Here is a 15,931-nt window from a genome sequence, read left to right as displayed (position 1 = left end):
CCTGAAAATGATATTTCTCAGCCCTAGTGCCCTCGATTTTTAAAGTAATACTTGCACATTCTTTTTTAAAAATCAAATAGTGTTAAAAGACATATAAGAGTAGTATCTTACCACGTATCATTCTGCTCTCAGTTTTCACTTTATTTAGGAAAGGATAGTTTTGGTTCCTTCACTCTCTTTTTAGGAGACATTTCGGGGGGCACAAAGGCATGTACTTGATCTGTCCTGTTGAAGCGTAACTCCTTATCTTAGCATTTGTCAAAAGAATTGACGTTACGGGCATTCAGGATTAAGTAATGAAGTGCTATATCCTATGTTTACATTTTAATTCGTATCGCCCTCTAAAACACAATTCAAAGTTGGTCCATGGATGAACCAGTCCAGTTCTACCACCTACACTGTGCAGACAACAAGAACAATACTTGTAACTTTTCTGCATGTAACTATAGTGGCTCAACTCAATTTTGAAGAACATGATAACGAGAGGGTTGGCCTCAGCTTTGGCCTATAGGACTGCTATTTCTTTATCTGAAGACTCTGGACAAATCACTTGACCTCTCTCTGAACTTCAGATTTCTCTTATCTAAAGAGTCAGTGCAGTACTATCTTTACAAAGCTGATGTGAGAAGTAATATGATGCCCATAAAAATTTCTATGTCCACGAATCCCTTGAGATGGTAGAATGTATGGGGTTTTGGGAAGAAAGAGAAAATGGCCAACATTGCCACTGAGATGGCCCCAAAGAGAACAAAATTCTCTTTGCTGGTTAGTACAACTTTTGGAAAATACCTAATAAAGAATTACAAAGCACTTCTTGGCTTGCAAATAGCTTTACAACTAATTGTCATGCATGCAGAAAAGGGAGGAGTGTTTTGAAGCCAAAGCATCAGTAGGCTGCAGGCAAATAGGAATTTGTTTTTTAAATAAAATATTAAATATTTACCAAAAATCTCTCAGGTCTGATCCTGTACTACACATTTGATATCACAGCAGTTGTAGAAAAGGCTGGTGAATATACTTTTGGAAAATTTAAAAAATTTTTCAAAGTTTGAAGCATGGAAGAAGACGAATCCATTCAAATCTATTGTTAGAAAAAGCAGCTGTTGACAATTTGATAAATTATTCATCCAAGAATTTTAATAATCTAAAACAACTTTCCCCACATATGTTGACAGGGGAAGAATTGTCTAGCAAAAATGTGAAACAGAATCATTTTAGGATACTTCTAAAATTATTTAAAAACCTGTTCCTCTTCTGTAGCCTCGTTTGCTCTTAAACTAAAATTATTGAGCATTCTTATCAGGGTCTGGATGCAGCTTTAAAAAATATTTATTAAACACAAAAAATTTCAGCAGCAGAGTTTAACACACATTACAGTGATCTTTTGTAACAGACATAGAAAATCTGGAAGACGCAGCAACATGGCATCATGACATTGCCTTAACCAAGGTTTTGGCAAAAAGAAAATGCAGAGGCTTGGTAGACACAGAGCTGCACAGCCAAGGTCCTCCGCAAGGAAAGACATCCTGTCAGCCCCTCCAGGGGTTTCCTCAGCTGCAAAAGGCCGCTGGGCCCGGGCTGCCCCCTTCACGGGCTGGCCCAGGTCCAGCGACTGACTAATGCGAAGGGGTTATATGGGCCAGGCCTTTTCAAGCCAACATGGGACAACGCTGACAGATCAGTTAAGCTTTGGAGCTCCCTCTGGGGGTGACTGGGGTTGCAATAGGGTATCTATCACAGCTTGACTCTCTCTGGGCCCAACCCCACTTCCTCCTACTCCCTCCCAAGTGTACTCCCTAATAAACATCCTGTACGCTAAATTCCATCTTGCAATCTGCTTCCCAAGCACACGTTGTGCAACACGCAGCAAAGGGCAGAAGGTAAAAATCACCTTCTCCGTCATTCATGAACACAGAAAGCTCCGATTGCGTGCCAATCACACGCAAGTTAAACTGTGATACTTTGCAAGGAATGACATGGAGTCCCTGCCCCAGGAGTTTCACACTCCGATGAGGGGGACTCTGAATGAATGGAAACTGTGAATCAAAATAAAATAAGTTCTATAAAGCCTCTGTGAAAAGACCTTTAAAGAACCTAAAGAATGTGTGGAAAGATCTCTAAGGAATGAATGAACTTCAGGACATTATACTAAATGAAAGAAGCCTGACAAGAAAAGACTTTAACAGTATGTGCTTCACGTATATGAAATGTCGAGAAAAGCCAAATCTATAGAGACAGAGGACATTAGTGGTTCCCTGGGGCTGAGGATCGGAATGGGGATTGATTCTAAATGGCATTCGTGCCATTCCAGCCTTTCAGTGATGACAGTTGTACTTGAAAATTGATTATAACGATGGTTGCATAACTCTAAAAATTAGCTAACATTTATTGAGGTGTACACTTAAAATGGGTGAATTTTATGGCATGGAAATTATACTTTAATAAAATTGTTAAGCATAAAAGATACTTAACATTCTTTTTCTTCAATGCTATGCAGTGAGTCAGATGTCTTAGAAAAAAAATGCTGAGGTCCTTCATCCAAGTCCTCAATATTATCAGATAAAAAACTTCTTTTTTCCAAGGAATGACCTGATATAGACATGGTCTGGGGCATCCAACAAGAAAAATATTAAGAATTATACATTAAATGTGAAATGCCCCTTTGCCATAAAACTGCACGTGTAACTCATACACAGTTAGACCTCGGTGAGCAGAAATGACGGCAGTAACAGATTCCAAACTTCAGAGCAGTCGCACTGTCTTCCCAGGTTAGCTCTTCAGCCGAGACCACGATTTGTTCATTAATCTCAGTTGCCATTTTTTCAGCATCTCGTTTAAGACCCAGGTGTGCAAAATAAAAAAGCTGTCCTCTTCATAAGGAAGTTTTAAATGAGAAAATTAAACCTGAAGTATTCATTTATCTCCCTAGTAATTATTCGGTATTGCCTGTGTGCTCATAATTTAAGTGCAATGGTAGCTCAAAGGGAGGAAGAATTCTTATAGATTTAGTTGTCAGGCGTTTTGCTGCAGGACTTAGAAATAACTGCAGGGACATGAGAATACATTTCATTGCATCAAAAAGAGTGTAAATAATACCTAGAGTGTGGCTTTATGTGATACATTCTCTTTCTCTCTCTCTCTGTCACTCTCCCCCTGCACCTCTTTTTCTTTCCTTCTCTCGTAAATAGTGTTTGACAGACTATCATTATCATATCATTTTACTCCAAAATATTTACTGACCTCCTACTATTCAATATATATGAGATACTGTCGTTTTATACTGAAGGCTTAATAAGACATCTTTGACTCTAAGGAATTTCCATGTAATGATTTAACTTTAACCTAACACTGCTACAGTATATTTCCTAGAGAATGCATGTATAATAGGCCAATTTAAAATGCATGCCATTGGCAAGTGATACACGATTTTTCACGTTATCATATTTTAAGGAAAATTTCAAGTTATATGTACTCATGGCTATTTTTTACTAGGAAGGTATGTTGATTTTGTTTTGTATAGATTTAATCATGATTTATATTTAACATCTGTATTATATTTTTCATTTTTTTCAAGGGTTTTAACAGCACTATTTTGCACATGCCATTGTTGTTTAATTCTGTTTTTCAGTGGAAGAAACAAAGGCTCTAGGCATTAGCCTCAACCCTTTCCCCTGTCCCATGACTGCATTGTTCTCTTCCCTGTTCCATATGCTCTCTGCCATCTTCACTCTCAGTTGATGACATGAACAATTTAAGCATCATTTAAGCAATTGGGAAAGAATGTCAACAGATTCCACCACCACATCGGCATGCTTTTCAGCCTCTGTGCTCGTGAACTCAGCGTCTCTTGTGTTACGAGCGAGGAACTACCCGTGGTCCTCCTTAGAGCAAACCCCTCCCCCCAGCTCTGCATGATTCCATTCCTTCTGGCCATCCCAAGAGCGCTGTTCCTGGAACTGTCCCCTTACTTTCCCATGTTTCTCTCCCCCCACTGGCTCATTCCGTTAGTGTACAAACATGCTACCATTTCTCCTGTTTTTAAAATGCAATTCTTCAACCGGACCTCTCTTTCTAAATATTGCCCCATTTCTCTTCTTTCTTTTGCAGTAAAACTCACCAATATTCTGTTTATATTTCAGTATCTAATTTCTCTATTCCAATTCCCACTTTTTTGTTCTCACAACTCCACCCGAACCATGGGTCAAGGTCACCCATGACTTCATACTGCTAAATCAACAATTGAGTCTTAGTTCACAGCCTACTTGATCTTTTATAGTGTACACAGTTGATGGACTGTTGCTCTTCCTTGAAGCATTTTACTTAGTGGAATATAAAGAATGCACACTAGTTAAGTTGCTTCCAACTTTCCTGACTGTTTCTTCCGTGCTTCCTTTGTCCGATCCTTCTTGACCTCTCACACAGAGTGTTCCAGAGCTTGGGACACGTCATTCCCTGGTCTCACCTTAAACTCTCTTAATACCAAGCTTGGGATTCTGCAAACCACAGCTCTCCTTTACTAATGGGCCCCATTTAGGTTCTGCCGATAGGGAACTCAGGAGGTAAACTTGAAGATTAGAAGAAGAGAGAGAAGAGACTTGAATGGCAATGGCCTGGCATCCCAAAAAAGATAGCTGATTCCAATTTTCCCAGCTGGTAGGGGTTTCCCTGTTGCTATTACCAGAATCAGCTATCTCTGAAACACCAGCATGTAATGCCACCTCCTCGGTGGTCTGAGCTGCATGGGTCTCTCTTCTACGCCTTTACATTTCAGTCATTCCAACCTCTTCCTTTCCCCGCCCAGCCAATGAACGGTAACTGCTTCCTCAAGTGACATCCTTCTACTGTGTTTTAAGTTCTCTAATATGTGGTTAGCATCCCTGCATAGTGTACCCTGCAGTTAAGATAATAGTTGTGGGTTCTGGTTCTTGATTGTACCCTGACGAATGTCGTGATCTGATCAAGCCACATTGCTCAAAATATTACCTTCTTACTGATGATTTCCAGACCTTTCTTCTAAATTCCACATGTATCAGGTTAAATGATACAACACTGGCATTCTGTGCAGTTACACGTGATTGAGTATCAGCGACTGCATGTGGTTCGACACGAATATAAAACTGGGCACTCCAAATCTAACCATTCCATAATAGAATTCCTCTCCATCAACTTTTTTTTCAGTGTTTATTTTTTTTTTACTGTTGTTCTGAATCATCCCCCATCAACTTTTTGACTCCCCGCCAAGTTTTTGACTCCATTAGATGGTACGTTCACACATTTTGGTTGCTCAGGCTGAAAACCTTAAAGTCGTCCTCACCTCTTCTCTGTCTATACCATAAATTCAGTGTGCCAGCAAACACACAATGACCCTGATCTTGGAATACATGCCGGATCTGGTCGCTTATCACCACCTCCACCACAAGCCCAGACTGAGCCACCATCAACTTTGATTCTGTTTATTGGGAAAGCCCCTTGACTAACCTTCCTGTGTCTCCGCCTACAGCCTCTCTCATCCAAGGAGCCAGAATGTTCCTTTTCAATCAGTCTCTCTCCTCTGCTCAAAACCTTCTACTGGCTTTTATTTTACTCAGAACAAAACCTGCACCCCCGGTGCCCTCCCAGGTGTGGCTTGGACCTCTCAGGCACACTCCTACTGTACAGCCATCATGCTGGCACTAAAGGGGATGTTCTTCCTACACAGATCGGCCTGGAGGATTTCCTCTCTTCTTTCAAGATGTTGGAAATATCACCTTCTCAGGGCAGCCTGGGTATCCAAACCTTGGTATCTCATTCACCCTGGCTTTGTTTTTTTTTTTTTTAGAGTGTTTGCTTGTTTATTTTTCTCCCTGCAACCAATACTTCGGCCAGAGAATGGCACAGGCCAGGCAACAGTACACGTGGCTTCCTCTCCTGCTGGTGAGAACCTAGTCACATGAACACAGCTAACTGCAAGGGCACCTGGGACATGCGGCCCCGCTGTGTGCCCAGGAAGACAGGAAATAGAACTCTGGTGGATGGCTAAGTGACAGTGCCACAGCGGCTGGCTAGTTCCCCAGGTTTGTGGTTCAGTACTTGTTTCCCTCACTAAAATGCGATCTCCATGAGGGTGGGGATTTTGCAGAGTTTGTTTATTGAGTTATCTCGTGAACCTGGACGAGAGTAGTGACTGACCCAGAGTAGTCACTCAGAAATATTTGTGTAATAGATGAGTGGATACCAGATGTCGTGTCGAATAAAAGAGAAAGAGGAAGGATAATCCATAAACTTGGAGCATCTGTTCTCTTTTTGGGGGGAACAAAACATTCCTATTAATATACACATAAAAAGATAAAACCCATGAGTTGACAAGTGGTAATGGGGCATACTATATACATAAGTGTTGAGAGAATTCATACCAAGGGAAAGGGCCAGCTTTGGTTTAGGTCAGAAAAGGAGTGTTGGATTTGGTTTTGATTAGCTGAAAACTATAAATGCCATCCTGCGGTTTTCAAATTGATCCCAGGAACTCCAAAGCTCTTAGGAGCTATTTTATAAGTTCTTAAAATAACAAAACATTTCTATAAAATGTATTTAAAAGCTTCTCTTTTAAGTGATTGTTATGCAAGGAACAGTGTTAAATGAATACATGGTTTAACCTTAAAATAATCCTATAAAATTGATACATTTACTTACTTTTTACCTAAGGATTTGAGAAAATAGGACTTTTGATTTCTAGAATTTTCTCCATGAGGATTTCTGAGGATTTTTTTGCTAGATATCTCACTACTTTTGCTGCAATTATAAATGAAATCTTTTTGTACTTTAGTTACATTTTTAATTTATGTGACTAAAAGACATATAGGTGTTCTACATGTATGTACTGATCTTGTATCCAGAAACCCTTTAAACAAATTTATGTATCATATTAATTTGGCAATATATTCTCTAACATAATGCAGATGTTCATAGTACCACAAAAAATAACATTTTTGTCTCTTTCTAGCCAATTCTTACATTCCATTTCAGGGTCTTTTCATTTCATTTAAGAAATATGATGAGGATATTCTGTAAAAATACTTAATACACATGAGAAGAGCTGGCTGGCATCCCTGATTAGTTCCTGAATGTTAAGGAATAAGTTTAAGATGTTTAGCATTGTGCAGATTGGCTTGATCATGTTAATTTCCTTTCCCCTTTGCAATTTTTAAAGTGGTTTCATAGTTGTCACTTTCGCTCAGGACTGAATAGTGAAATTTCATCCATTGTTTTTACTCTAACTATTAAATTGATTTCATATTTTCCTTTCTATGTGTCAACATAGCAAGCTGTACCCAAACCATTATTCCAGATCTACTCTACCAAGAGAAAATGGATTTTGTTCAGGTAAAGGAAGATTATGCAGTTCATGAGCTGGACCGTTCTCCAGCCCCTAGGATGAATTTCAATTTGTCTTAAACAAAGTCTAGTAATTCAATTTTCTCTCTCAGTGGTTGGTTTAAATGTGCATAAATGATATGACCCTGGCCAATGCCACATGAGCGTATTCTGCTTGGGGGACTGGCACAAGAACATGGCAGGGACTCATGTTTTCTTAAAAATATATTTTTGGCCCTGGCTGGCGTAGCTTAGTGGATTGAGCACAGGCTGGGAACCAGGTATCGCAGGTTCGATTCCCAGTCAGGGCACATGCGTAGGTTGCAGGCCATGACCCCCAGCAACCGCACATTGATGTTTCTCTCTCTCTCTCTCTCTCTCTCTCTCTCCCTTTCCTCTCTAAAAATAAATAAATAAAATCTTAAAAAATTTTTTTTGAATAGTTTAAGTATTTCTACTACCATCTTGCAGTTATGCAAGGAATCATCCACACCCTGGACATTGCAGTGAGGAAAGTGAGTGAAACCTGCTTCTTTGACAACACGGTGGTGCTCTGGAATTAAGCCAGAACACATCCCACCCCTGGGCTTCCTGTCTGTGGAATAATGATAATGTTTTTTTTGTTGCCTTCTCTCTTACTTGAAGCCAAAGGCATGCTGACATGTGGTGAATTACCCTCGTAAGTTTCCTAATGGTCAAACATTCTTGTGTTCCACAGCACGCCCTACCTGATCCTGGTAAGTTATTTATTTTCTGTCATCCAGGATTCAGACTGGCCAAATTTTCCATAGACATTTGCATCTACAATCAGTAGTGAGACTGTGCTATAATTTCTCTTTTTTATACTGCCAATGTTCAAAGTCATAATAGCATCATAAAATGAGATGGAAAAAATCTCCTGCTTGCTTGAGTTTTTTGACATTTATATCAAACTTGAACTGCTTATTCCTTGACTATCTGCTGTAACTTGGCTCACTGTCCACGGCTTGCATCCCTTTTATCTGTTATGGTAGTTTGCGTGTATGTTTGTCCGTGCAGTTTTTGCAGGAGGAGGGATTGATGCAGTTTTGACTACCAGTTTTATTTTTTAAAGAGTGATAAGACATTGGACTTTCTGCATTCTAAATCACATATGGTAATATATGTTTTAAATTTTTTACGAAAAGTATTGATTTCTTCCAAATTCCAAGTGTGATGGCATATAATTCTTTAGAATGCATTCATAATATTGAAACATTTCTACATTTCCTCTTCAAATGCTCTTTACATTACTAATATTTTTCTTTTTCCTAGATCACTCTTGTCAGACATTTGTATATTTTAATCCATATTTTAACGGCACCCACTTTGAGCTGTGTTGATCCTCTCTGTTGTTTCTTTGTATCTGTTTTATTCATTTTGGCTTTTATTTTTTTTTTACTTTTTTCCTTTTTTCCAGAGTTTTGCTCTGTTATTTTTTCACTTGGATTCTTAGATAACTATTTTTTCAGTCTTCTTTTCTACTACATAGAGACTCTAAATCTCTGCCTGAATAGCGATTTGGCTACACCCAGTTCAGTTTGGTATGTGGTGTTTACATCTACAGTCCTTTCTAAATATTTTCCAGCTGCCATGATGATGTCTAGTATGACTAGTACGTCATTCGGAAGTCTGATGTGTCGTTGTCATTGACATTGGAGCAAGCCAGCCAATGGCTGTCAGGATTTAGGTCCAGGTGTGTTGGCCCACAGTCTGTGTCCCTAACCATGAGACAACATTGCCTTTCTACTGTCCTGAGCTTGCCCTCCCTCTTTATCTACAGAACACTGGACCCTCCATTCCTTCCCTCGAGAGGAGGTTTGCACATATTTTTTCACTGTAATTTATCCAGCACTTCCATATGTGTACAGTGGGAGAAAGGTTCCTGTTAACTCAGTCCGTATGTAGTAGAAACTTTCCCCACCTTATATTTCACATGTTAATTTTCCTATGATGAGTAGAACTTACTACAATTCTAGATAATCAAATATTATTTAAAAGCTTCTAATGCTCTTGTCTTGAGATAAATTGGATGGACTTAGTGGAAATATAGTGGAACACTTGAAGACACGGATTCCAAAATTCCATTTTTATGTGGTTGTCTTGGAATCTAGAAATCTAGGTGAGTTTCCTGTCGGCTGATGTTCAAATCTGCTTATCCTAGTGTGGCTAAAAGTCTAAAAAGAAAGATGATGGTCCAGGTAAGTGTGGGTAGGCCAAAGCCAAGTGTATAGGTCAAGTACAATTGAGCAGATCTACCAGCTTTTAAAATGCATCCATGAACCAATTTCAGATGAACATTCTTTTCCTGCAGAAAATTAAAAACACATCCACAGACCATCTCATTTCCTTCCAGAATTTCTCTGTTAAGCGAGCACTCCAAAGACTTTTCTTTCCCTATTTTATTTCTAGGGAATCTGAAGCTCAGTGTCTGAGGTCCATCCCCTGGTGAATAATCCAGGGTGCTATTTAAAATGTACCTGATTGTACAGGAAGTATCACTCCAATACTGGGTTTTCCTTATGAAGTCAGACATTCTTCAGAAATGTAAAGAAACGGCATATGTAAAGAAACAGCATATTTTGGGAGTAAAATTTGAGCCTCCTTTGGGTTTTATTCCATTTTCAAATATGATACAGATTCAGAGCAGGGCTAGGAAAATGTCACATTCTTTCATCTCAGTCTGTACCGTATCTTTATGTAAGTAGTTTTAAATGACACTGTTGGAAGCCACACAGACAGAGTGTCGAACATTGGGTATATATTTTGCCTCTTACATTTTTTTCTTTTATTTTTACTGTGAGGAGGCTACCCTCAGCTACAATGCTGAGCACTTACATGGTCTTAGAGGAAGCAAAATAATGGCTTCAAGTCATTTGCAATACAGTAGTGCCTCATTTCTTTGACCTAAAAATAATTAGAAAATTTGATGAATACGGTGTTCAGCCTGGTGTTTCTTAACCCCTGTAGATCAGGAATAATTTTACTAAGGGACTTGAAGATGCACACCATGTATGGGGATAACATTTTAAATCTGTAGGGAAGCACATTGCTTTCAGATGTTTAATATATATATATTATATTATATATAAATATAATATATTTATATATATATAATCAGTACTCTAGTTATAAATGTCTATCCAAAATGTACTCCTTCAGAACTACAGTGGTCTAGATTTAATTCAGTGGCTGAGTCTAGAAGCAAGTAATTGAGAATGTTTGAACTCTATCCTTCTTTAGATGGCCTATGAATTTAAACTGATTGAAAGTCAATTATTATATTAATACAATATACACTTATGAACTCACAAGTTTACATGGTATTAATTGACATTGCCATCCACCTGCTGTCCAACTGCTTGAAGAAATGGCTATCCACTCACTTCTTGTTATAACTCAAAAACGCATTGTGGGGAAGTAGAAGAAAGCTTGGGCCCTTACCCATTATCATTTTCCAGGCTCTCTCGGTCCCCACACGGAATTCAGAATCAATACCTAATTAGATCTAGTCAAGTCAACGAAGCAGCTAACATCATTTCTGCCTTCCTGCATCAGAATGATTCTAAATGCTCTGTAAAAAAAAAAAATAAGTCATCATCTTCTTCATTACTTAAAGGCTCTGTTCACAAAAAAAAATCAATATATATTTCCAAAAGCTTTGCACTCATTTGTCTTTTAATTACCTCTGGAATGTGTAAATACTCTTAAAACAATATCTGAATGTTTTGCTCAATGTATATGTGTCTGCTAAATGTCAAATGACTTTATTTTTGGCAGGGATCTTTGGATTTTCAGAAGAATCTCACATAAAGAACAATTTTTAAATATGAACCATTTGCAGCCTTTGCAAGAAATCTTACAAACCACAGATCTGCTGGGATTCAGGGGCGAGGTTTCATGACATAAGAAAATAGCAGAGCTCCTCATGCTAGTGGAGTATGTACACCCACAGCTCATGCCAGGGGGTGCCAAGTAAATGAAACAAGACAGTTGACAGGAGAAAGATTATTGTGACTAGGAGAACCGCTGTACCTCAACATGGCAGATTTAGTCTGCTCTATAACAGTAGTAATGTCCGTGTTTCAGTCAAAATGAATCATATGTTTATATCTTTAACCAGTCTTTCAGGGATTACAGAAGAAACAGTTAGTGGCTATGTTGACTGATCTGATTCTGACTCATTGGGGAATCTACTTATAAGACAATAGAGGACAAAATCGCAGTCCCTGACATCAAAGCGTACCAGTATGCCCCTTTGTGTTCTAATCATTTGTGTGGCTGTTTTCTCCGAGTTAAATATTTAAAATGAAGTAACTGTATTCTTAACTTAATAAATTTCTCCCCCTTTAAAACAGCCTTCCCTGTTCCCCTTTTTCTATTGGATTTAATGCTCGTAACTAAAGAAGAAACTTATGATGTTCGTACACACAGCCCTGGTGGTACTGCAAAATGGGAAAAACCCGACTGGACACACTCATCTAGCCTAAGGAAGGGTTGCGATTTTCTGGAAAATGTATATTCCAATGCGTGAACAGGGTTGATTTCATGTGACATTTTTAGCATGACCACAGCCATGGGTAGATAAAGTTATAGAACTGTGGGAGGGGAATGAACATGGGAGAAAACACCCTATTTTTTGTATTACATACCATGACACACAAAAACCAGTATATGTTATATTTCCCCATGGAAGAGCCAGAGCATCGACCTGCATTATCCCAGGAACTGCTACTCCCACCAGACAAAGCAGTGGGGGGTGGGGCCGAACTATTTGCTTTAGTGAACAAGTCCCCCTTGTTCTGTGCTTAAAGAAGGAAAAAAAAAGCCACGATGATGAATCAGTGCATAATATCCATCTCCAACAATTGATAGATTTGGAAATCCTTGTTGTTTAAAACCATAGCAATGAAGAAGATAGAGAAGAAATCGTATAAAACAGCATCACATGTTAAGAGGTAATGAAGCACGTAAGATGGGTTGGGTAATTGTGATAAAAAAAATGGGGAAGGGAAGACAGAACTGCCCCGTCTCCTGCTGCACACAGGGCTCTAGCTGTCAGAGGAAAGAGCCATGCTGAGCAGCAGAGCGGTACGGCAGTTGTGAGCCCGGACCTCAGACGTGTGCCTTCTGTCATTTTCTAGCTGTGTGACCTTGGCTGAGTTGGATGGCCTCTCTGATTCTTCATTTCTTAGATTTAAAGTGGGGTAGTGCTGGTGTCAGGGGTCTCCTCCCCTGCCTCACTCCCCAACATACCAAGCACCCCCTGTTCATGGCTGTTAGGCTTCCATAGAACTTCATGCTTCACCCCCATAGTTACATAAGTCCTGCATCCCATATTCTGAATTATTTTCAATGACAGCATTATACATTTATTTTCGTTGCATGATTCCTCCACTAGAACAGAAAGACCACATGGACACACATGTGCTATATTTACTGCTAGAGCATCCCCTGTGTGCATGGGAAATATTCTCAGAATAAATGAATGAAAGGCTAACAGAGGAATGAATGAATGAATGAATGAATATTAGTGTTGTGGAAGAGGAAAGAGTAACTTCATTCAAGCCTACAGAAGTGAAATCAGACAGACTGTGTAGACTGGGTGAAGAAATTTAGACTTCATCCCCCCCAAAAGGAGGCATAACAGTCTCCAAGGGTTGTGAAGATTCAGTAATAAAGGGAAAACAATTCAGCCCAGAACTGATAATATTTTTTACTCTGTTAATATCAAATACCATTGTATTATTAACAAATGGCTCAATTAATTTGTTGCCCAACTGGGATCACCATTCAGGTGTTTAGAGAAGATGCCATTTCCCTTTTCAAAAACCTTAAAGTTTTCATAGGAAAATGGAGTGTGAACTCTTCAGGTCATTTGCCTCTCAAACCTGTTGCTCATATCCAGCCTTCTAGAGCAGTTCACTAGAATGATGGTTTTATAAAATCTGACCCCCAGGGAGCCTGAAATCTGATGCATTATGGGCAGTTACAATAAGAAGGGTTTTCCAGAGAAGAACAGACTTTCATTTTATTCTCTCTTTCTTGATAAGAAAGGGGCTCCAGTAGCTTGAGTAACCTTACCAGCTTTCATGTGTGGCTCATTTACTAAGTGTCAGCACTGTGTTAAGAATTTATAAATAGTATTAGATCCGTGAACAAAATCCTCACCAAGGCCCTATGAGATGAGCACTGTTTTTATCCCTGTGTTATAGAAGGAGAAACTGAAGGCCAGAGGGTCTCAGTGAATCACCTGGCCCACGGTGCCACAGTTAGCCCCTGTGAGGCGCAGAGCCAGGCTTCGAAGGCAGGCTGTTGGGTTCCAGAGCTTGCACTGGTGAGCCCTGTTACGCATGGGCATCAGAGAGGTTAAGCAAACTGTCGAAGTCACACAGCTGTGAGGAGATCCAGTCTGGAGTTAAGCTGGAGTAGGCACCAGCTAAGCCCATGTTACCAAACTGCGTCCTGATGATTCCTCTTCGTTCTTTATTAATCTTCAGTGATTTAGATGCACGGATAATCCCTCCCCACTTTAATACAAGTCAGGATGTATGCCCTCCCAGAGTTGTATAAAGTGAGATTCAGTCTACAGAGGGACCCTGGGGTCAGAAGGTTATGGATAAACTTTTGGGTTACATAATCTAGCAAGATTTCAAATTTTCATTCTCTCACACATGATATACTGCTTGCACAGGTATTTGCAAGTGACCGTACAGCTTGTAAACACTCATTATCAGTTCTTCTTAAAGTGGCATTTCTGCCTTGAATATAAGCACTGCAGTTAATCCTCAGAACTTCTCTCTACAATGTGAGAAAGGAGAGGAAAACATCAATGTTGAGTTGCAGAAAAGCACCTCGAGTGGTTCTTTTACTCCTCGAATGAGGAAATTCAGACCTTAGAGAGATGTACTTAAACGAGCTATATCGCAATAGCATGTCTGACTTTTAAGGATCTGGGACAAGATGTTCATTTGGAACTTACTTATGAAAAAAAGAATGACACAAGGATCCTGTTCCTTCAAGAAAGCACTTAATGCGAGAATTGGCCCAAAAACATAAGCACGGTTCTCTCTTTTGAAGCCAACAGAAATGGCTTACAATGTTAGTATCAGCTTCTCAGACACATGTGTTTCAGCTTGCTTCACCAGGCCCCATCTGGTCCTTATTGCTGTAAGGTATATCCAGTTGCTACTGTTAAGCATCCTGGAGTTGTGAAAAGCAAAACAGTTATAAACCCAACAAGCAAGGATTCTGGTCAGTTTTTTTTAAAAGGACCACATCTCCTTTTGATAGAACTTTCTAGTTCCCATCAAGAGTTACTCAGCCATTATTAAACCAAGCCAATGCTTCATCAGAACATCTCCCAGCCATATGTTAATAATTAAGAATGGATCCTCTCGTTGCACACAACTGCCATGACCTCATCCCTGTCCTAAATAGAATTTTCTCCCCTCCTTTGATGAGAATGGTGCCAAGTATCTTAGTCCAGCAGATAACTTTTTTTTTAATTTGACAATACAGACAACTCTCTATTACACAGAGTTTTATTCAGATTCACAAAACTTTCATGCATGGAGCCACCACTGGACCTCAAAGCCAAGATGCCGTATTATATATTGAGCTAGAGAGAACGTCTAATCAAGAGTTGTCAACTTCTCATGTCTCGGTTCTCCCCATGATATCCCAAATACTGTGGCAGGCTCAGGTGGCTGACAGGAAGAACATAAGGAGGTGCCATTTATGCACATAAGGACATGCTTTACTTTCCTGCAAGAGGGCCTTTCCACACTCTGAAAAAGAGGAATGTAAGCCAGGGAGCTGAGCTCTGATCTTTCTTTTCAGAAAAATCTGGAATTGGGTGCTGTCTTTTAAGGAATGGGCATTCCATCAACCCTAATCACTGTTGGAAACGATTCCATTGGAACTAGAGGGTAATTCAATACCGCATTCCTCCCCAGACCACCAGTTCAGAATTGGCTCCGAGGAGAAAGAATTCTGAGTCATTATCTATGACATGTACCTGCCAGGATGAGATAGGCTGGGGGAATTGACCACTTTCTCCATATAGGGTGCAGAGCCATGAGTCAAATGTCATTAGTGTCAACACTTTATACTCATCCCCTCCCCTCCGCCTCCCACTGCCCTCAGCAGCACTAAAGGCCAGAAATGATTGCGATAAAGACTAAGTCATTATTTTTGTTCCATGGGTGGTCCTATCTTTCAGAGATATATTCAAGTCCAAGAAAATGAGGATTAACATTTAATATGCATATGCAAATCCCAAGGATTTACTTCTGCCAAGCCAGCGTATGGGTACAGACAAGGTCAGATGTTTAGATCTCTGAATCTTTAGAGAGCTTAAGACTGAAAAATTTCACAGTGCCACCCACATACATATCAATCAAAATCAAAACAGACAAAACTGTAAAACATGCATAGGAAGCTTAACAAAATACAAAACTGAAAACTTTATAAGTATCTGCTAAATGTTTTTCTAATTTGTGGGGAGCTTCTACTTTGCTATTACCCCAAACATGTACATAGACTGCATACCGGATATGAA

Source organism: Phyllostomus hastatus, unplaced genomic scaffold (genome assembly GCF_019186645.2).
Source record: "Phyllostomus hastatus isolate PE091 unplaced genomic scaffold, TTU_PhHast_1.1 phas_contig_137, whole genome shotgun sequence".
Taxonomy (NCBI): Eukaryota; Metazoa; Chordata; class Mammalia; order Chiroptera; family Phyllostomidae; genus Phyllostomus; species Phyllostomus hastatus.
This window is presented reverse-complemented; position numbering follows the sequence as displayed.